Consider the following 23,589-nt stretch of genomic DNA (forward strand, 5'->3'; position numbering starts at 1 on the left):
ATTCAAGTAATGATGTGGTACAATGTTTTACAGAGTGAAAAGGGTTACCCTTGGTGTTGAACCTCAAGCCAACGACTGCCCCAAAGGCACAAAATCATAATATCCGACATCCTCTAGAAACGGTCACTTCACTTACCAAGGAGGGAGACCCTGCTGCTAAACGGCGAGAAGTGGCAATAAAACTGCCCCGACAACAGTTCCAGGGTGAAGAGCATGGCCCAAGCAGACGAAGACCACCAGTGGAAGGTCGAACATGTCTCCAGCATTACTTCTGGAACTTATCCTCGGGACCACATGGCATGAAATGACTACTGTTCTGCAACAGTGCAGGGATGAATATTAGCTAAAGCGCCTATTCAGCACCACATTACTACTAAATTAGATATTTAGAGAGTGTTTGCCCAGACCTGCAAAGGATCTATGATCACTGAAACTTAATGGGGCTATCAAACGAAACAAAGCGAAGCTAAACCTTTCAAAGGTAAGTAACGTAACGTGGACAGCGGCACTTGGCTTAACTCCCGGATGGGGTAGCAGGCAGACGCAAAGGTAAAATTAGTCTACACACTTACTCATAGAAAATTACCACAGTGACATACTGAAAGATATACAATTTATTTGTTCTACATCTAGAAAACTTGTGTCAAATAAGTATTTACACATAATATACAGTGTCGGACAATACATCCTTTACGATAAAATACATTCCTAAAAAGGATAGCCCCCCCATTAGTGCCTACATGTGGCTACACTGTGAGATATGAACCCAAAATAAATGGACAGTGAGAGATATTTTTTTTTAAATCTTTTTTTAAAGAATTTCTTTTTAACAGCCGTAATCATAAGGTTATTCTTTAGGGAACTTAATGCCCCTGCATGTGCCTTTTGGGAAAATGATCTACGCAAAAAAAGTTAACATTCCATCATTTAACACATAGAGCATCAGGTGGCATCAACGAAAGTACGAACAAAAGCCAGCATAGTCGACTTTTAACATTGCCCACATAGTATGTTAGCGGCCATTATCGTGCCTGTGATCCATCAATTTGCTTTGCCCTCTCTGCGAGTAATGTAGCTACAATCATATGTCCCTAGGTGTAGAGGTTGGGTGGGCCAGCTCGCTGTAAGTCTCTTCATAATCTCCAGCCCTGATCAGTTGATTCACCCCTTGTTTGAGCGTAGGCACCCCATCTCAGTACAATACATTTACGAGACGATAACAATGCTATGTGAAACTAGCCAATATTCTTGGGGAGTGGGTAGGAAAGCCCAGCAGGCATATTCGGCCATTGTCCAATGTCAAAAGTTCAGACCTTTAGGGCTGCGTAGCATGCTTGGTGTAGAATCTATATTGCAGCGCTCTTGCTTATAATTAAAGTATATGTATCTTGTTTGCCAACGCATTTATTCCCAGTGTTTTTCACCTATTGGTGTACCCTGGCCAATTCCCATCTTCTCCTCACAGCATTGTCTCCCCTGGGTGAGTTGATAATGGATAATTTGTCCAGCGACCGTTCGTTAGGCCAATCAAGTAGTCGATGGGTAATGAGGGGGCTTCCCTTTGGTATCTCGGGTAGGTTTGGCTACTTGGCCTTCATTTCCCTCTTGATTCAGCTAGGGACTGGTGTCTGCTCTTTGAATCTTTCCAGTGGTACGATCGGCCGGTTGTGGGTCAAATGGTCGAATCTAAATGGTTGACAGGACAAATGGTCGACACCAAAAGGACAACAGGTCAATGATGGACATTTATTTTTTTCACTTTTTTTGGGGGGGGGGGGGGTGCCCAGCCCCCTTTTTTGCTATAAAAAACCCTTTTCCCTAGACAAAAACCTAAAAAATATATATATAACTAAAAAAAAAAATTTGACCATTTGTCCTGTCGACCATTTGTCTGTCGACCATTTGACTAGACACCCGATCAGCCATTTCTCAAAGTGTTCTTCGAATCTAGTGAACCTTTTTATGTAGTTCACGCATGGTGCCTTTCTCAGCAGTGAACAGAAGTTCCTCAACATTGTGTAGAAACACAGATGGGGTGTATGGCGGGGACATAGCAAGCTTGCGATGTAGTTACTGCGATGCCCATTTGGTCAGCTCTACTGGGCTACGAGTCCCAGCGACATGCACTACTAGATATCACTAGTAGAGTTATTGCCTCCAGGGCTTTTGGTGGTGCCATCATTTTCTCTAATTGAATATGTTGAGGTATAGGGGAGGCCTGGAACCAGTTGATAGCATGGTGCAGCATGTAGATCAATGCATACATTTCAGTCGGACATTTCAAAATCTGGTACGTTCAATCCACCAGCTGGTATGGCAAGACCAGTGTTTCCCCAACTCGGAGCTGGCTATTTCCCACCCCAAATTTGGTCAATTCGTTAAGGATTTAACCTTGCCGAAAATGTTAGCACTGTGCTGGATAGGCATGTTAGTGAATAGATACAGGCATTTGGGGAGCAGAATCCTCTTAATCAGGGATATCCTGGCCAAAAATGAAAAGGGTAATGTGGTACATTTTTGGGCTTTATGTTGCAGTTTACGGAGGAGCAGGAAGTAGCTAAGTGAGTACAGAACTCTGGAGGGGCAGGCAGTTTTTATGCTAAGGTATCAAACTATGTTGAGACCATTTAAATTGCCCACAATGTTCAGTTGGGAATGCTACCTCTGTCAGAGGGGAAAAACATGGACTTATTGCAATTGATCTGCAATCTCAACCACTATAGGGGAGAGGTTGCATTTGGGTGCTTGCTAAAGACCACCAGGTCATCTCTATATATTGACATCAGAAACGTTTGATTAAAGAACCTCAGGTCTCTGTCTGCATGATAATCCCGTACTATTACCACCAGTGGTTGAACAGACAGTGCAAACAATATTGGAGATAGTTGTTTGCCCTGGCACGCCGCTAGTGTGAAGCTCTCTGTAACCCTCTTTGTTTATTTATTGTTAGGGAAATTGATAAATTGCAGAGTTACTAGGGAAATGTAATGCACACCCACCCCAGTCATAGTTATCACCTTGTGAGGGGTCAGCAATGTGAGGCGGCCTCACTTCCCTAATCTACTGTGGGTTTCCCTACCTAACAAAACTAAGGGGAAACATTCTAACACAGGAATTCTGGCCCTCACGCTAAAAATCAAATGCAGAAGAAAATATAGCAATTCATTTAATATCAACAATGACACTCATAATTTGTTGGTAACCTTTAAGGTCTTCTGAAGATAATTCATCTTCATGATCAGACCCGAGTAAAGGTCTATATGGATCAATCTGGCAGCAAAACTGGCTGGATTATAACCACTAAGGCTCTTAAGCATTGGGTGCACATTGGCACCCATATTATTTAACATCTACCTAGCCGACCTGGGAGGAATATTATCCAGCCATTCTGCTAACCCACCACGATTTAGCGATAGAGCCGTGTCCTGGCTGGGTTACGCTGGTGACTTGGTCCTATTGGACACTACTCCTGTGGACCTGCAGGTGTCCTTGAATAAATTAGCAAACTTTGCCAAATCTAACTCTCTGCTAATAAATACAGACAAATCCAAAATCATGGTGTTTCGCCCATTCGGTAGCTAAGGCAACCAGCCTTAAATGGACGCTTGCCGGCACCATAGTGGAAGTTGTCCCGGTTTTCTAATACCTGGGCATCTACTTGGGAGATGGGCTAAGGGGATCTAAGCACCTTGAGTACACCAAATTAAGGTCTAACAACAGCAGGCACCATAAGTGCCTTTGCCTCGAACGTTGGTGGCTGTTCTACAGGTGCAATTTTACAACTGTACCAGGCTAAGATCGCCTTTTATTTTATACAGGTGGAAATTTGGGCTATGAGGCTGGTTAGGAAAACCAGCCTACTGGAAGCCTTGATAATCAAGCTATTACTTAGACTGGCCTCATGTACATCTGTTGAAATGCCCTATTTAGAGCTTGATGTGATGCCCATACATGTGAAGCTACAATTAAGCTGTCTTTACCTGGTTTGGAAGAAGCATAATACTGGGGTAGGCTCTATGCTAGGCATAGTGTATGTGCCATTAAAATATTGACTCAATTTTATGCCCTGCAGCTGCCTGGTCAAAATGTTTTGCAGCCAGGAGATGGCTTGCTCTTGCACCAAACGAAGCATTGGACTGGCACTTTCTGAAACACACAAAATGTATTGGGGCAATTGTCCTCACAGTGTAGGGAGCAGCTAACGATAGATCTTGCTTCAAAGTACCATGCGGCTACATGTATTGCATACTACCTAAACATAGCAAAAATGGCCTGAATTACATCTTTAACTTCCTTGGAAAAATTCCTCCTTATGGGATTACCTAAAGGTAAAGTTTAACACACTCAAGACACACAAAATAGTTGGGGCATGGGGCAACATACATAGGGATCGCTGCCTCTGCTGTCTGTGGTGGAGACAGTGTTGAGACTGCTAGACATATTTTATTGAGTTGTGATAACCTGGTGCAAGTTGGGGAAAGGTCCCTTGGTGCGGTAGCCCAAAGGGAGCGACCTGACATAGAAAAAGTGTGGCAACTTGGAGTCCTACATCCACCACTTGTCTCTTTTGAAAAAAGATTTCTGTTATTCTAGATGAACTTTGTGAGTGATTTAATGTTTTCTTTTCTGTAACCAGAAGTGGTAATGGAATGTTATGCTTGTTATGATATTTTCAAAGTTGAATTGTTCGACTATAAAATAAAACAAGAATAAAAAATACCTCCCTTCCCCTGCCCTACTATGGGTTTCCCTACCTAACAAAACTAAGGGGAAACATTCTCAAACAGGAATGCTGGCCCTCACACTAAACATCAAATGCAAAAGAACATATATGGCAATTCAGTTAACATCAACAATGATATTCATAATGTGTTGGTAACCTTTAAGCAACCTGGGTGAACTTCCTTTCCCAGGACTCGAAGTATATTCCTCTTCAATGTTCAACAAGAAAAGAATAGTCGGGAAAATCGACATAGGTAGTAAAGTCTTAAAATCGGTTCTTGAAAAGTCAATATCAAGGTAGAGATTTGTGAACCACAGTTCCAACAACAAAAGTTCTTCTTCTGATAAAACAGACTTTCCACTTCTTCAAAATAGCTTCAATGTTTTTCTCAGCCACAATGCCCTTTTCCCATTTCCATTTATCCGAAAAGACTTGACACAGTTCAAAAAGAAATAGAACTTCCAGAATGTTAATGGAATAAACATCTTGGTTAACAATGGTCACTTTTCTAATCAGGTTAGAAGGCACAGTAGGTATATTTGTCAGGATGATTTCTCAGTTCAATAGCTTCTGCTTGAAAAACTTCACTTATGCCACTGTTTACTATGAAGACATTCCCCTTCACCCCATAGGCTTCTACTTCGCTTGATCTACTGACAATCCAACTATACCATCACAGCTTCAGTACTTAGTATTTGAAAGACAGATTTGGAGAAGACTTTGGTTTAAACAAGATTAACTTCTAAGACACGGCAACACCGTAAAGCAGACAAGGCACTCTTCCTCTGGATATCTCTTCAAAAGGGGCAGCCTCTTTGCCTTTCTTGTCCGTCTTAAACCACGTCAACTTCAAAAGGAATTATATTGGCAGCAAGATTTCCCTTCCCCAGCTTTGCCTTAACCTCTGTGCCAATGTTGCCACACAATCACCCAAAAGCCTTGGTGCAACTCTTGGCTGTTGGTAATGCTTGCATACTTGTATCTTAGGCAAGTTTGGTCTTCTGCTGGGCTCAAAACTATTATTAGAACAGTTTCTGGCTTTGAGAAAGGCTGCTTCACTCTCAAGAGGTGTTAGGGAGAATTCTCTGTTAAGGCTAATTTCCCAAACCTAGTGAGTCCCCCAGCAGCTTTGCTGGATTTTTGGGGTTTATTTTTTTCTCCTGCTAAGAGTGAGACTCTTTTTCTCCCACTCTTAGGCATGATTTGAGAATGTCCTTTGACTGTGAATGTGTTTTAGGGGCTATGGGGTCTTTTACTCCATAGGGCTTCATGTGTTTTTGGTATGTGTGTTACACAGCACTCTCAGTGCAGTAACACTGGGGTGTCGTAGTGACCCCCAAACATAGACTCCATACCCTGGGACTGACTACTGTCTCCCAGGGCATGTAAAGTCACCATTGGCTTTACTAGTCTCAAATTGTGAACAGAACCAGTACAAACCATCATATTGTGGACGTACTGGTAGGGGTAATTCGATTGCCCCTGGGTCTGCTTTCCAAGGGGGCACTGTCCAGTCCCCCCTCGTCGAGTTTCTGGCTGGTGGCAGTGGATACCGCGCAAAATATTCCACCGGAATATTTCTTATGGGATTTTCCCATTGATTTTAAATGCACCACTTTTTGGTGCAATGTTAAAGATACCACAACGTTTTTAACGGTTCGATCTTGGAACTCATGTGGTTACCAGAACCTTTTGAAATGGCATATGATGATAGATGAACATCAGCGACCATCTATCGTAATGATCCAAGAAACTATGAAAACAAATGTATTTACATTGCCTGATTACACCACACACTGTATCCCGGCCATTCAATCCTCAGCTGGCCGCCCTTCCGGAGGCATTCTGATTGCAGTGGACAATGCTTTAGGGTTCACCTCCAACATGGTGTGGCAAACAAATAATCTGTGTGCATTACTCCTACAGACTAACTTTAATCAGCATCATCATTTAATTGTAATTTCTATTTATTGGAACCCAGTGAATGTATCTATTGACGCGATTTTAGACCAGGTGGAGAACTGCTTGGAATATATCACCAACGAATACATGAACACGGAAATTAATATTGGAGGTGATTTTAATTGTGACTGCAGGACGACCACTGAGCGTGGAAGCTCTACTGGTAGCACCCTATCAAAGTGCAGAGGCAATAAATGGAGGCGTTTTTTGAGAGACTGGGATCTCGAGCTTATTATCCCCGAGCAGACATCTACCTGGACTACATGGTCTAGAGATACTAAATCCTCCACCATTGACTTTCTATTTATAACCCATAAATTACTCTCAACAGCGGTCCCGCTAAGGATTATTTCTATGCCCTATGGCGATCATGCTCAAATTTTGGGGAAACTAAAAATTAATGTTTCCATTTGTGCACCTGATCATTCAATTCCATTATGTGAAATCGATCGCCCTAATTTGTCCATGAGATGGAGCTGTACCCTTTGCAGGCAATTTGTCGAATATATAACACTGGCGATTGCGAATTACCCCATCTCAAGGAAATCCTCTATTAGCAGCTTAGATTCAATCTACGCTGAAATAATTCAGATGGCTCTACTTCATTTTAGTAAAATTAGGGGAATGCCTATCACATATCGGCATATGTTTGATCCACTTTGCAAAAGCCAGAAACGAGAAAAAAACAAAGCCCTGAGAGCCTTATGCAAAAACAAATATATATCATGTGAAAGATATCAGCAACAGCTGAGCCGTATCATGGCGACATATAAACAAAATTTAAAACACATAAAAATACAAAGATACAATTAAACTAATTGCAATCTTATCAGGGCCATAACCAACCATGATATAGCCACGATTTGGCGAACCAACAGAATCTAATTTCCCTCTCACAAACCAATGTCATCTCGGAGCCCATATGGCACTCCTACATCTCTCAGAAATTTCGAATGCCAGACCAGTTTAGAAATACGGACATCACTATGCCGAGATACCAAGATCTCCAACAAATAACTTGGTCCATAGATGATGTAAAATGGGCCATTTCCAAACTCAACTACTCCAATTCAGCTGGCCCGGATGGTTTTCCCCCCTGTTTGTACAAAGCAGATCCAGACCTATGGGCAACAATTCTACAATGCAGGTTCCAGGCTATTCACAATTCAGGAAGTATCCCAAGCTCATGGCTTTCGGCCAACATTATTCCGATCTTTAAAAAAGGGGATCCTTCTTTGCCCCAGAATTATCGGCCGATAGCCTTAATTGACACGGAAGCAAAATTGTTTGCAAGACTTCTCCTCCATGACTTGGAAAAATGTATTGAATCACACCAACTATATTCTAAATGCCAAACGGGCTTTAGGAAAGGGATGGGGACCTCCTTGAACACGATGATAATGGCTCTTACCATTGCTGTTGCAAAGCAAAAATTTGCAAATCCGGTCTACATTACTCATTGATATGTCTTCCACTTTTGATACGGTAATTAGGAACTTATTATGGATCAAACTAAAGAATTGGGGAACACCGTTAGTGCTAATTTACTGGTTTAGAGCTCTATATTCTAACACATCCTACAAAGTTAAACTTACATCAGAGGGCCGTACTACTAATCCAATCGCCACGGAAGTAGGCCTAAAACAAGGCTGTAATCTGGCGGCCACGTTCTTTAATTTATATCTAGCTGACTTGGACAAAAGATGGGATGAGGAGAGTTTGTTCTCTGTAAGGACGGGGCTCTTGAAATTAAATTGGCTTGCCTTTGCAGATGACATTATTCCCTTCGATCCTACTCCCGGGGGTTTACAAACTAAGTTACGCCTATTCGAAGATTTCGCCACTAAGCACAATTTATCTCCGAATCCAACAAAAACCGCTGTAATTAATTTTGGTATCCTGAAAAGAACTGGGAAAGCTCAATGGTACATCATGAAATCCATCATACCCTTGAATATGGACACCATTTACTTAGGGTATTACCTAGCAGAAAAAAATTCCATTAAAAAGTGGACTGGACTACTTAACACTAAGATCCATCCACTTACCTCACAGTTAAAAATAATATACTCTAAATACTGCAAGTTTTCACTAACTCCACTTATTGAATTCCTCACATTGAAAATTGAAACTGTTATGCTTTATTCATTAGAAATTTGTCTGTGCGAAATGGGAGCGACACTGGACCAATTACAAGGGTCAGCACTGAAGCGAGTTATGTCTCTCCCACTGCCACTACCCAATGTAGTGCTAAGGCATGAGTTAGGTATCATAGCCTTATCTACTCGTTGGAGATGGCGACTTCTGACGGATTATGCAAAGATCATGTATCCTAAACCAAACTCACTATATATTGATATGAACCAATCAATCGACACAAGGCCAACGACCGACATGGTCCGATATTTGACAAGGATGCATACTATACTGAATGATGCTAACATAACAGTGGAGGATGTCCATAACCGACCTGCTTATGCCAAAAAATAAGTTATTTGAAATGGACTGGTCTAGCACTATTGATCAGATTGGATCTTATAAATTGTTTACAGAATATCATCTGTTCACAAAAAAGCGTTTACCCAGACACGACTACATCACGATATTTCCGTGCAATCATACACGCAATGTCTTTCTTCGGTTTAAATTTAATCTATTTTACACGAAAGACAGAATTACGTCCTGGGCCAGTAGTACGATGTACAAAACGAACAAGAGTTGTACATTTCCCGCATGTAATGAACAGGTGGAAACGCTAAAACACTTGATTTTATACTGTCCGCATTTTAAAGATCTTAGAACTGTTTGTTTTATGGACTTTGTCAATCCCAATTTTACTGATTGCTTACCATTCTTATGGGCTCGTATGATGCAAGGAAATCATAAACTGCTTACTTATGCTCTAACGAGATTTTGCAAAGCAATAGAGAAATAACTCAATAATTACAGTAATCTGAAGATATGCATAAATGGGATGCAAACTGAGAGAAGGCAGAAAGAATTATTAAAATGCTAATGTACTCGTTTTCCTTCACTTTACGATGTAAAAAGGAACAACATTCCCATTTCCTCTAATGTAATGTTATACTTTGCTTGCTCTTGAGAGTCCACATTTCTTGGATATCCTTTTATATGTAATGTTGTTTTTACATGCTCTAAGACATTTAATGTAATGTTTGCTTGTTATTTAAAATTTTGTAAAGGTTCTGTTACGTTTGTAGTAGAACCATACACAAATTTTAAAAAAAAACAAAAAAAAAAAAGATACCGCTGGGTTATTTATTTAATATTTATTCTCCGGTTGGGTCTTTTTGCCAGGACTCGGTTTTAAAATGGCGTTTGTGTTCGCCTCTGAAACTAACCCAAGTCGAGCCCTTTGTTCCACTTTTTGGCGGGCTTCTCCACAGAAGCCCTCATGATGCCACTCTGTCAGGGGTCTACAGGATGTGTGGGAGGGGGGATCAGGCACCCTGGACTGAGTTGCCTTGGCAACTCATGTTGCACTCTTGTGTGATTGGCCCAGTGGTGAGCCGCCCGGCTCACCACTTAGCATGTTTGAGTGACAGCTAGGCTGATGAATGGGGGGTTTTCTGCATAAAAGCAGGGCTTTGGGGACTGGGTCTTCAGAAGTCGCCACAGGACCTAAAGAATCCAAAGAGGGGAGAAGCTGAGCCATCTACAACAACGACACGACTGATGGAGCCCTGCTGTACGAACTCGCCACTTCCCCGATGACAGATGAGATCTTCTTGCAGGAGAGTCTTCTTCCCTTTGAGCTGGTGGGACCAACCAGTTCGCCTTTTTTTGCCTTCCGGGACGTCTCGTGGTCGAATCGCCTGTGCCAAGCACCCCGGCGGCCGGATAGCCACGCTTCACCACTACCTCGAATAAAAGGGTCGTACCTTTTAATCGGGAACTCTGCGGCTGGTTTCTTCCCTGGCAGTGCAACCAGCTGCAGCTTTCTTCCTCGTTGAGATCATCTCTTCCTCTGGTCGAAGCCACGACTTTCACCCGCTGCCAGGAACAACTGCCACCGCTGGAGCTTTCTCAACATTTCAGGTACTGTGTCCTGCCTGGTCTCCCTTGCAACAGATTGTCCAAGGTGTCCCGTAAATCCTTGCCTTTCTAACTGGGTTGACCTCAGACCTGCTAACTTTGCCTTTCTGAACTGATCCAACCTCTTTTTGACTTTTCTGCAAAAACTTTGAGTGCATTTCCACTGTTTGATCTTGGGCACATTCTGCCGTGTTCTCTCTCCAAGAGTGGGCCTGGCCTATGAACCTTTGGCTCTACAGTAGACCCTGCCTTTCTTGACTTGCTGTGGTTTCTTAAAAATGTTGGTACTGTGTTATTTCCATACTGTCTTTTCCCTCCCTTTTTAAACGAATTATTGGAGTGCCAGCTACGGTTACGTGCTCACCTCTGTTTTGCTAATAAGTGGTGTCTTAACCTAGACTTGTCGAATAATTAATTAGGGAGGTGTATATACTTATAGTGACTGTGTTTGAACTTGCTTGATATATTAGTGCCAGTGTATTTTCATAAGTGTGTTTTTAAATAAATAATTATATACTTTTATACCAAAGCTCTGGTCAGTGTTTGCTTGTTCTACTGTATTTTTAGCCCTATTATGTATACTCTATATACTGCCTAACTCTTCTTGAGAGAAGTCTGACTGCTCAGCCACAGCTACCGGGTAAATCTGTGTGGTGCAGACTGCTACCAATTGGGTTTACTGCTTACTCCGGTAGTCTTAAACGTATTGCAGTGGTCCCTAAGGGAACTGCACATGTTTCTGCCTAACAGGGTAATACATTTGCTTGGGCAAAGCTTGCACTAGCTCTAACTGCAGCTATAGAATTCAAACACTTGTCTTCTTTTAGAAACAATGAGTTTTTAAGGCTTTAAGTGTTTTGACGATAGTGTTTCACAAAGTTTGTTCTTCTTAATGATTGACACGCAACCAATAATGTTCAATCTTCATTTGGAAACAAAGTTAGGTACGCGCGACCACTCCTTCATGTAGTTTAAAGACTTTGAGGGTTTAACAATGGTGTTCGATAACATTCAACTTATACGCGAGTAAAGGAAACCTGTCTACTCACACACAAGTGTTCTTTCCATTGTTCCCTTGTTAGTAGATGGATCGTAATCTTCAGCTTGCTTCTACTGCTTATGCGAGTGAAGGAAAGACTGGATACTGTTGCCGGCATTGCTGACATAAGGGAACAGAATGCAAGGTTTGACTCACTGGCTTCTGGTATCCTTGTTTTGCGGGTTGCTCTAGTTCCACAACTTCGCGCACAACTTCTACGGCTTTTGGCTTCGAAGGGACCCACACCCTTCCTCGTGTCACCTGCTTCTGGAATAAGGAGCCCCTCTCACTCCTGGAACCTGCCCACAGCTCCTCGCCTCTGTCTCCAACACGTTTCCTTTCCAGCAACCACTGCAATCAGAATTACATGAGGAAAGACAGCCTCTCTGCTCGTCTTCCACTGCAAAGCCTCTGCACTTCTGATTTTGGGGGAGTAGGACCCTCTCGCAACAAGCAGGTGAAATATGCATCCAGGTTCCGGTATCCCGCTGGTTCTCCCACTTCTGCTTGGTTTGCCAGTTTCTTCCCGTCTTCTTTCTCCTTCTACTGCTACTGCTGTACGCACTCCTTTCATAGTTCCAGCTCCTTCCACTCCTTCCTCTTGACGGCACCTGGGGGGCCCTTTTATGTCTCCCTGGTTCCTTCAGGTGTGGGCTGTTAGGCTTAATTGCCTGACAACTATTCCATGCCTCTTCAGCCCTCTTCCCCGTCCCAATACTGATGGGATTACGGGACTTGTAGTCCCCCTCAAGAAAGTTAATTCTTTTAGGGTTTTGTTTAACTCGAAGTGTAGATTCACTTCCCTTAAGGTTATTTAAAATTAAACCTTTAGAATTTGGTGCTACAGGGGAAAACCATTTTTTTAAGGCAAGATTTCTTTACATTCTATCTTTGGGGGAAGAAGGTGTTTATGCTGAATACATTTAAAGGATCTTGCTTTCTCGGATGTTACAATTCTTGTTTCCAGAACCCAAGATTCTATATGTGGGATAGTGACACCCCAATGACAATAAGTCTTTACCTGTTTTGGAAACCTGTTAAGGTTTTCCTTGTCGCAGGACAAATACTGTGTCTCATCCCACAGGATCTCCTGACCACCCTGGCCCTGGTCGCCTCACATGTGATCCTCCTGCGGTACACCACCCTGAAGGTCAGGATCAGGAAGAGTCTGCCTTTCCCTGGCCACCTGGGAGGATACTTTAGGCAGGGTTTCATTGAGGGATCCATTGGATTCTTCACAACCTCCAGCATGAAGTGCCTATCCAAGGAGTCGTGTGCCTTCTTGGCAGCTAGCACTGATACCGCGGGGATCAATCGGTGCCATGGCACTGAATAATTTTCTCATGTTATAGGCGTTGGATCGGCCGTGTATAAACCCAGACTGGTCATCAATGACCATTCCAGGTAGAAGTGGGAGAATTTGGTGCGTTACTGACATCGCAAGAGTTTTGTTATCTATGTTAAACATTGACAATGGTCTATAGGGCAGACAGTCGTGCTGATCTTTGTTTGGCTTAAGAAGCCGCATGTATCTAGCTTCTTTGGTCAAATGGGGCAGCGTGCCGATTGTCAAGTCCTTTTATACTGGCGGTAGTTCCGGGGCTAAGAAATCAGCAAATTCCTTGTTGAATTACGGTCGTCTGCACATCTGTGCCGTTCCCTGATAGTACGTTGGCAATTGCTGCTCGAATTTCTTCCACTGATAAAGGTACATTCCGTGGCTGTTGCTGCTAATCGTCTGGCTGCAACAGGGTGGCCCTTTCCAGTTACTAGCAGATAAGCGATTTGAATTTATTGCGTTTTGACGAGTAAAAGGAATACTCTTTTATTTTGGAATTATTAACCCTAATACTGGCAGGGTGAGTAACATGGTTTCTTTTTGGGTCTTGTATGCAGTCAACTTCATTATGGCCCTTCTGTTTGACCAGCCAAGCAAGCATCTTACTAGGCTTCTCAGATTCTGGATACTGCCTGCCCGCAGGCCTGCAGGAACACGTTTTGATTTCCCTGTTGGCCAGCTGTCAATTTGTCGTGTTGGTTATATCCAGTAGTGTTCGCCTGTCCACTCTGGTCATGCTCTTCATAGTGCTTTTAGAGGTGATCACACTTGCCTAACTCTCTCTTTTCACCAGCCTTAAAATGCCAAATGTCTTAAATGCACAGATTTGTCTGATAGAGGTTTAAATGTTTCCCATACTGTCATATGGTTTTCAACTCCTGAGAAGTTAGTACGGAAGTATTGTGTTATCTTGTCCCTCTGTTTAATTTTAATTACCATGTGTAAGAGGGATTGTTTGGGAGATTTTTCATTTTTATGCCAAATCTCCTCCACTTCTGGGACCACCAGCACTTTGTGCTCGACTCCTGGATGTGGTCTGGGAGCCCCTTGGGCTTCCTTTTTATTTAATTCTCCTTGTGAGAAAACATGTTCCCAAGGATAGGGGGGTACCTTTATCCTTATTACCCATTCTTTTGAGTGCTGAGGGGTTTCACTGTATCCCCTTTCTCACTGATCCTGTAACATTTCTGTTAGTGACAAGCATACCTGAATGACTGGTGGCAGTGGACATGCACTACCTACTTTTGTGTAATTTTTACTCAACCACGGTAATGCACAGAAGTGTCACCATTGACCCAAAATGGTGATGGTTTTCCTTTTTTTTGCCATTTCTTGCTTGATTGTCCATTCTTGGTCCTTCTACCGTGCAGGGTTGGGGGATGCCCTTCTTTGAGTTTTGTCTTCGGTAGGGATCTTTTGTGAAGACCACCAAGGCTCCAGTGTCTGTGAGGACAGGAAGCAGAGGAGGATCCCAAAACTTCTCTGGTCTTTATATTCCAGCATGTCTGCCTGGAATCGGTCCCAACTGAGAGGCTGGCTGTCCTGAAAGGACAGCCAGCCCACAAAGTTTGAATGTAACTTGCATGTTGATTGGCTGGGTTCCTGGATAAAAAAGGCAAGGATCCTGAGAGAGTCAACCACTGGAATTGAAGATCCGAAGAAGGCTACCAGACGCCTGCAGCACCTTCTGGCGACCGGATATGCCTGCTGAAGTGACTGGAGCTTTCCTGTCGATTTGAAAATGGTTCAGGACAGCAGCGCAGAGGAGACTTTTCTCCTTTGGACTGGTGGCATAATCAGTCCTAAGACTACGTTCAATTTGGGCCACCCCCCCGATATGCTGCGGCCTTCCTGGGCTGCAAACCACCAATACCTGAGGACCTGCAACCACTTTCTGGTTCATCGTCTTGCCACAAATGAATCCTCCCGAAAACTTTGAATTTCTGGACCTTCATAGGCAAGATCCCCCCACACCAGAGTGCTGTACCGATCAAGCTAGGAAAATTAACTGGGCGGTAAATGTTCTTCATTGGTGTCTCTGAAGAGGCACCAAAACTACAGATCTGCGTTGGAGCATGAAGAATTCTTTGCTGGAGGTCACCTCTCTCGACTGCTGTTGCGACATCCCTTCAAGAGCCCTTTCTTTCGTCACCATGACCAAGGAGCAGGAGACCGTATCTACAGCTGCTGCATCCTGAAGGCGACGCCTAGCTTCATCCTCTTCATCACTCCTAAGGTACTGTGGGACCCTTGGTAATACTTACCTTGAGGCGTTCTGTTGCTCCTTTGTTGCTGGATTGCTGATTCCAGTGTTTGGGTGTTCGTCCATACACTCTCGCCCAGGCCTAAAGCTTGTGCGCATTCAGGGAGCCTACTCCAAAGACCCTGATCCCTTTTTTACCAACAAAAATTACCAACAAAAAGTTGCTACTTAGTTGTAAGTGCAGAATTCCTTGGAACATTGACTATTCTACAGCTGTGCCTTACCTGCTTTTCCCGGGATCAGGTAATGTCCCCATACATAATGTTGCAGGGAAAAGCTATTGGTGACATTCTCCAGCATGGGGTCTGGCATGGATTCACATGCTCATGAATATTCCCCATCGTCAGGCTGGGAATCCTCAGTACAGAAAAAAATCAGTTTCAGTTTAGTTTCTGATCTGTCATACTGCCCACAGCCAATGACTGCCCTCTCCCTAAGCCCCGCCTCCGGCAGCCATCCTCAGATCTTTACCGCACGAGGGGCTCTCCCTCCTCACGAACCCGTCCAAGGAGGGGTTCCTCTATCAACGTCGAGAGACCAAGAGGAAGACAAAAAGGGACCGATGGGAAAAGAAGTACCGGGTCCCCAACGCAGCCCCTCTATGCCTTAGAGCACAGCCGACCCCGGATTCAGTCGTCTCGGCGGCTGCCAGGAAGAAGGCGGGGGGGCATCGACATAGACTTCTCCGCCGGACGGCGAGGGAAATAAGCTTGACGCGATGGGATGAGTCATCACGTCGGCGGCGACGACGATTAAGGCGGCCAACGCCCTGGCTATCGTTGCCCGTTACGACAGGGAACTTTGGTATAAAATCTCTCCCTTGTTGGACTTCCTGCCGGACGACAAGAGGGCAGAAGCTCTGGAAATCTGGCAAGAAGGCGCGGCCCACGCCGTAACGGTGGCGACGGACATCGCCGACACCTGTTTCCGCCAGTTGGGCAACAAAGTTTGCCTCAGACGGGCGCGGATAACTTAAGGCGATGGATTTCCGCCAGGATGTACAAGCCAAAGTGTTGGACATGCCCTTCGACGGTAACAACCTGTTTGGGAAGACAGTCGATGAGTCCCTGCAAGCCATCAAAACAGACACGGAGACAGCCCGGGCCCTGGAAGTTCTCCAGCAACGACGGCCGTCCTTTCAGAACACCGGAGGCAAGCAAGGGGCCTCCAAAGGTTCCGGCAGTGGGTCCTCTACCTACCGTGAAGCGGCCCGTTCCTTGTCGCAGGAGGCCTATAGAGGACGGGGGAAGTCTGGAGGTTCCCGCCGTCGTCGCCAGGGAGGTCAAGGCAGCAAGGCGGCCTCGAAACAGGACTGAACTGACCGTGGCGTCGGGCCCCCACCGAAGCACCCCGGTGGGAGGCCGGCTGGCAAAGTTAGTCAGCGTGTGGGAGTCCATCTCCACTGACTGTTGGGTGCTGGAAACCCTGGCCCAGGGGCACGCCCTCGAGTTTCTAAAGAAGTGCCCTTGCGTGCCACCTGTGGCCAGGAAGGAAAACCACGTACCCCAGCTGCTGCTGGAGGTAAGGGCGATGCTCAAGAGTGCCATTGAGCTCGTCCCAAAGAGACTTCGGGGCTCCGGGGTCTACTCAAGATACTTTCTCATAAAGAAGTAGACAGGAGGTTGCCGTCACATCCTGGACCTGCGGCGACTGAACAAGTACATCAAGGCTCAGAAGTTCTGGATGGTCACCCTCCAGCACCTGCTGGGACAGCTGAAGGAGGACGATTTCCTGTCGTCGTAGGACTTGGAGGATGCCTACTTCCACATTCTAAAAGGACACCAGAAGTTCCTCAGGTTCGTGGTCCAAGGACGGCACTACCAGTTCAAGGCTCTCCCGTTAGGATTAAAGTCGGCACCCAGGGTGTTCACCAAGTGCCTAGCACCGGTGGGAGCGTGGCTATGTCTACAAGGGATCCACGTCTATCCCTACCTAGACGACTGGCTCATCCGAGCAAGGACAAGGGAGCTCTCCGTAGAACACACAGCGAAGACCGTCCAGCTACTCACGGACCTGGGGTTCTCCATCAACTTCCCCAAATCCCACCTGGTCTCTTCGCAGGTCGCCCTGTTTCTGGGAGCCAAGTTCGACACAGTGGCACGGCTGACCTCGCCGTCCAACGAAAGGACGAAAGCCATCCTGGGCAAGGTGCAATGCCTGCTAGCCACGGATGTAGCCAGGGTAAGATCCATCAAATCCCTTCTCGGGATGATGTCCTCCTGCATCTATCTGGTACGCCTGTGCAGACTTCGAATGCGTCCACTGCAAGAGTTCCTCGACGCACGCTGGATCCAGGCGACGGGCAGCTTCGAGGACAGGATACCGCTCAACGAGACCTTCCGACGAGTGATCCGGTGGTGGGACACCTGCACTGATCTGACGGCGGGCGCAGACTTTCAGACCCCAGCTCAGCAGGTAACTGTGACGACGGATGCCTCCCTGGAAGGGTGGGGAGCGCATACCGGAGATCTCCACGTGTGAGGCCTTTGGCTCCCGGAGGAAAAACAGCTTCATATCAACATTCTGGAGCTCCGCGCAGTGTTTTGGGCCCTCGGGTCCTTTCTTCCGTCCCTCAAGGGCAAGGTGGTGAGGATCTTCACTAACAACACCACCACCACGATGTTCTACATCAGGAAGCAGTGTGGAACCAGAACCCCGGCCCTATCCAAGGAAGCCCAGGATCTGTGGCACTGTGCCGTCGACCAGGGGATGTTTCTGGTACCTTTTCACCTGGCAGGGATAAAGAACACCATCGCCGACTCACTCAGCAGGGAGCTGCGCTCGTGCCACGAGTGGGAGCTACGCCAGGATCTAGTGGATTGACTCTTCAGGCTGTGGGGTAGACCCCAGGTCGATCTCTTCGTGACGAACTCCAAGTGCCAGAGGTTCGCCAGCAGGTTCCCCCAACCGAGGAGCATGGGCGATGCTTTCTCGTTCCCCTGGGACACTGGGACAACCTGTTCCTCTATGCTTTCCTGACGTTGCTACTGCTACTCTGGCTCGTCAACCAGCTCAAGAGGTCCCGGTGCAAGATGATCCTCGTCGCACCGGCGTGGCCGAGACAAATCTGGTTCCCGGACCTTCTGGACTTATTGGCGTCCCCACCAGTCAAACTGCCCATGGACGCGGATCTTCTCTCCAGAAAAGGAGGTGCCATTCTTCATAATGACCCGAAGTCGCTGAACTTGCAGGCCTGGCTCCTGCAGCACTAGAGTTTGGAGGATACAAAATACCGGCCGACTGCAGAGAGGTTCTTGCAAAGGCTGGGGCGTCCTCAACTCTCAAGTGTTACGGACACAAATGGAAGAGGTTCTCTGTTTGGTGCCGGGCACAGAAGATTAACCCGCTACGGATTACGGCCCCTCAAGTACTGCCGTACCTACTGTCATTGGCCAAGGCTGGACTAGCTCACGCCTACAAGATGCATCTGGCTGCCATCTCCAGATACACCAGGACAACAGGACGGGTGTCCTTGAGGTCTCATCGCCTGGTGAAGGAATTTTTGAAGGGACTATCCACTCGTTCCCGCCGGTGAAGGCCCCAGCCCCGGTGTGGGAGCTCGACGTGGTGCCGACTAGGCTCATGGGGGCCCCTTTCGAGCCTATGCATACGGCACTGTTGAAGTTCGTATCGTGGAAAACAGCTTTTCTTGTGGCCATCACCTCTGCACAGCACGTGGGAGAGGTTCAGGCCCTATCTTGCAAGCCTCCATACTTGACTTTTCACAACACGAGGGTGGTGCTCAGGACGCATCCCTCCTTCATGCCCAAGGTGCCGTCGGACTTCCACCTCAACGAGCCCTTGGTGTTACCAGTTTTTTTCCCGTCGCCTTCGTCGCCGGCCGAGAGGACTTTGCACTCGCTGGATTTAGCTAGAGCGCTGAAGTTCTACGTGGACCGCACAAAGAGTTTTCGGAAGACGTCACAGCTTTTTGTGAACTTTGGACCTGTGAATCAAGGGAAGGCTCTCTCGAAGGCTTCCATTTCCAGATAGCTCTCCAGCTGTATCATGCACTGTCATCGGTTGGCAAACCGACCGCTGCCCGGCCGTCCGAGACCCATTCGACCAGAGCGATCGCTGCTACCACAGCGTTCTTCTCTGGTGTGCCCCTGCTGGACATCTGCAGGGCTGCTACGTGGAGGTCGACGCACACCTTCACGAAATTCTACTGCGTCGATCGGGATTCCAGGGAGGAGTCCAGGGTTGCCCAAGCAGTGCTGCGCAACCTTTTCGCCTGAACGGCCTGGTGAGGAGGTAAGAGTTGCTTAATGTTGAGTTTATGTATTGCTTAATGTTGAGCCTTTTGCCACCTCCCGTGGTTGTGCATGTGTGTACTGCTATGTAATCTTATATTCATGAGCATGTGAGTCCATGCCAGACCCCATGCTGGAGAAGGAACAAGTTACTTACCTGTAACTGTTGTTCTCCAGCATGGGTCTGGCATGGATTCACATGCGAACCCTCCCGCCTACCCCTCTACGGCTCTTCACTTGGTCATACTGCCACTTTACGTGCTACCAAATCTGAGGATGGCTGCCGGAGGCGGGGCTTCGGGAGAGGGCAGTCATTGGCTGTGGGCAGTATGACCCAGAGATCAGTGATTGGTTACTACTAGGAAAGACAGATCAGAAACGAAACTGATACTGATTTTTTTTCTGTACCGAGGATTCCCAGCCTGACGACGGGGAATATTCATGAGCATGTGAATCCATGCCAGACCCATGCTGGAGAACAACAGTTACAGGTACGTAACTTGTTCCTTATATATGGGGACCAGGGATGTTCCCTGCTACCCTTGAGTACATTTAAAAAATAATAATAAAAAAAAAAAAAAATGCGGGGGTGTCCCCCGCATGTTCAGTGTAATAAGTGCCATTTTTTTCGGGGGACATTATTACATAGAACCCTTTTCCCTCCAATCTGACTTTGAAAAACTCATACCTATATGGGGATGGACTGCTAAATCCTTAAGGTATTTGAAAAGTGTTACAAGTCTTACAGTGCTTACCTGCTATTGTTTGCACTGTTTGTTCATTTTGTTCATACGACAGAATATTAAGTTACTAGAACATTGGTTTTAGGCTGAATGGGGCGGTGCCAGGAGATAATCCACCTGGCACGACGTGGTCACCAGATAAATCCACATCCATTTTAGACTACATTTTTGTGACCGAAAGCTTTTTGGCGAAAAACATACAAATGGAAATGATCTGGGGAGAAGTGAGTGACCACGCCCATTTGAAAAATGGCCATATCGGATGTCAATGTCACTCTAGTAGACCAGTATGCCCATGACTTGGCAGCAAGAAAGGGCACATCCCTCCTCGTAAAATACAAAAGAGAGGGGAGAAAACTAAATGACAACCTTTCTGCCACCACACTAAGAGAGCAACAGGAAAATTGCCATCCCACAAATGTTACGAATTTTATTTGGTCACTCTGCCCCCCCCCCCCAAGTGCAGGAGGGTTGTCAAAAAACGTTCAACACTACCATTCGTTCGATGAAGAAAATTGGATTTCAAATAACGACACAGAAGGAAAATTAGACATTTAAGAAATCTTAACCTCGACCAGAACACCGTACAAGAAGAGATAAAAAAAATCTTACAAGGGCCTACAAGCACTGGTCCTTTTCAAGAAAGCTTGTGCGCTATCAACAAGACAATGAGCGGATGCTGGAGGCACTCTGCGAGGACAGTTGCAGACATTTCTTGTCAATTATTAATCGACTGGAAAAAAATAACAATATCCAGTGCAATTTAGTCGCAGATAAGCGATTGTCAGAATATCTAGTAGAACATTTTGAAAGCCACTATGAAGACCACGGAAGTGGGCAGGAAAATACCAATTGTGAACTAACCTTCGAAGAACTAACAATAGAGGCTCTAATAACGAAAGCCTCGACATCAAAGGTCATAGGCCCGAATGGACTAAGTTACCAGGTCTTAAAACACAAAAAAATCCTGGTTGAAACTACTTTGTTGGCTATACAGAGAGTCTGGCGAGGCAAACCTTCCCACCCTCTTGGAAACCAGCAATAATAATCCTATTGTACAAGGGGGCGATCGGTCACAACCAGAACTATCGACTGATTACCCTCCTTGATATAGAGAGTAAGATCTTTATGAAGATTTTGTTGAAGGAATTAGAAGAATGGGCAAAGAGGAAAAAATATTAAAGTTCCAAACAGGCTTTAGAGGTGGGATGTCTACGACCCTTAATGGGCTGACACTTAACTTGTTGAATGAGCACACGGGGCAAACTTCCGGAGCCTGGATCGACTTCAAGGGCTTTTGACCTTGTGATCAGAGAGCGCCTCTGGGCCAAATTGAGGGACTTGGGTGCACCAAGGGGCCTATTGTCTATGCTGATTGAACTACACAAAGACACTACCATCAGGGTTCGACTGGATGATGTCGGGCACCTCACTGACCCGATCAAGGTTGAGAAAGGATTTAGACAAGGCTGTTTGGGCGCACCATTCTTTTTCAACCTATACCTGGCAGACATGGGACCCTTCTTGCAGTCCTGGGCGTTGGCGAGCCCAGGGTTCAATTGAACTAAGGTTCACTGGCTCACCTACGCAGACAACATCGTCCTGGTAGACGGGACCGCAGTGGGTCTGCAACGCTTACTAAATGGTTTAAATGAGTATGCTAAACTAAATGGCCTAATCATCAACCCAAAGAAATCCAGGGTAATAGTATTCAAACGTCCTTGCAAACAAATAAAATTTGCACGCTGGGTACTAGAAGACCAAGTCATTCCGAGGGTGGAGGAGGTACTATACCTGGGATATGCAGTATACACCTCCATCAATATGTAAAATGGAATACGGCATAAGGGAACAAATAGACAGATTAGTGCAACAGATGATCTATTACAAACTTTGCAAATTCTCTATCAAACCTTTACTCAAATTTTACATTGCAAAAATAGTGCCAGTGATCCTGTATGGCCTTGAGGCGAAACCAGCACTGTGGGATACAGATTGGCAAAAGGTTGAAGGCCTGATTTGGAAGGGGTCCCTTGGACTCAAATCACTGGAGACACTGGCAGAATGGCGTTTACTTTCCATGTATAGGTTAATCGTTTTGCCCCTAAAATAATCCCTATATGAAGACATTAAATTACACTTACTAACTCGCAAATCAAAGATGTTAGCCCATCTGGAGCAAAACGTCATGAAAACCATGGAGGAGGCAGACACCACCATTGAAGTTCTGATCGCCAACCCACAAAGTCAAAAAAGAAATTGAAATAAGGAATGTCGTGAGAAGTCGTGAAAAATCAAACCTTGGAACAGCTTCTTAGTAGTGGACAAGAAATTAGTCCAACTATCAAATTATTTTATGAAATGTCCAGACTGGGAAATGAGAAATACATTTTTAAGGATGCGCCTCAATACCATCCATACTGGGGAAATATTGAATATAAGAGGTCAAAGGCAAAATGCAATTGAACTATGTAGCATCTGTGAAAATCCAGCCAAACAAAGTCTGAACCATCTGCTGATGAATTGTGAGGGCACATGGGACATAAGAGTAAAAGACTTCTCCAAATTCGTGGAGCGAGAAGAATGGCTGCTCTCTGAAAACCTTTGGAATGTGTTGATTTCGGGGCAAAATACAGCTATAACAATAGTAGTCGTTCAGGTTCTTTTAAGGACTGCAATTATTTGCAATCACCAATCACAGAATTCATATAACAATTCAACAGCAAATTAAAGAGGACAAAGTTGCAGACTTTGATTGCCACATGATAGGGAACATTGAGTAAAAGAGAACTGATTGGAAATTAAGAGATCTGCGTTCTGCAAGAGGATGACAGTTGACAAATATATTATAATATATGCCTTTGTCTGCTCACAACTCTTTTAATCTACTCTTCTCCTTTTTCCATCTTTTCCTCGTTTTTCTGCTATTAATTATTAATCGGTGTCCTTCTATTAAGAACTGAAAACTGTATTTAAAAGTATTTTATTCATTTTAATGATACTATTTTGTAAAGGTCGTTGTATGACCATAAACAATTTTTTTTTAAATACAGTGGTTTTACTTAATTTTGAATTGCATTCATTGACCTTATACGGTTTACACTGGTATACTCACCTGAATTATTGCATTGGTTTTCTATTGTGTCTATTAACTTTGAAATAGTACTCGTCTATCTGAAGATTTATCTTTGCCTTGTGTTTATAAAATGTT

The 23,589-nt window shown here is 45.1% G+C and overlaps 1 protein-coding gene across 5 annotated transcripts in view; it reads left to right on the plus strand.

Moving 5' to 3' along the window:
* Window positions 1–23,589, plus strand: part of CENPE (centromere protein E) — a 2,471,681-nt gene that overhangs the window by 527,841 nt on the left and 1,920,251 nt on the right. The gene's annotated exons all lie outside the window — the stretch shown is intronic.

This window comes from Ambystoma mexicanum, chromosome 6q, assembly GCF_040938575.1.
Source record: "Ambystoma mexicanum isolate Mex_15411 chromosome 6q, UKY_AmexF1_1, whole genome shotgun sequence".
NCBI classification, from domain to species: Eukaryota; Metazoa; Chordata; class Amphibia; order Caudata; family Ambystomatidae; genus Ambystoma; species Ambystoma mexicanum.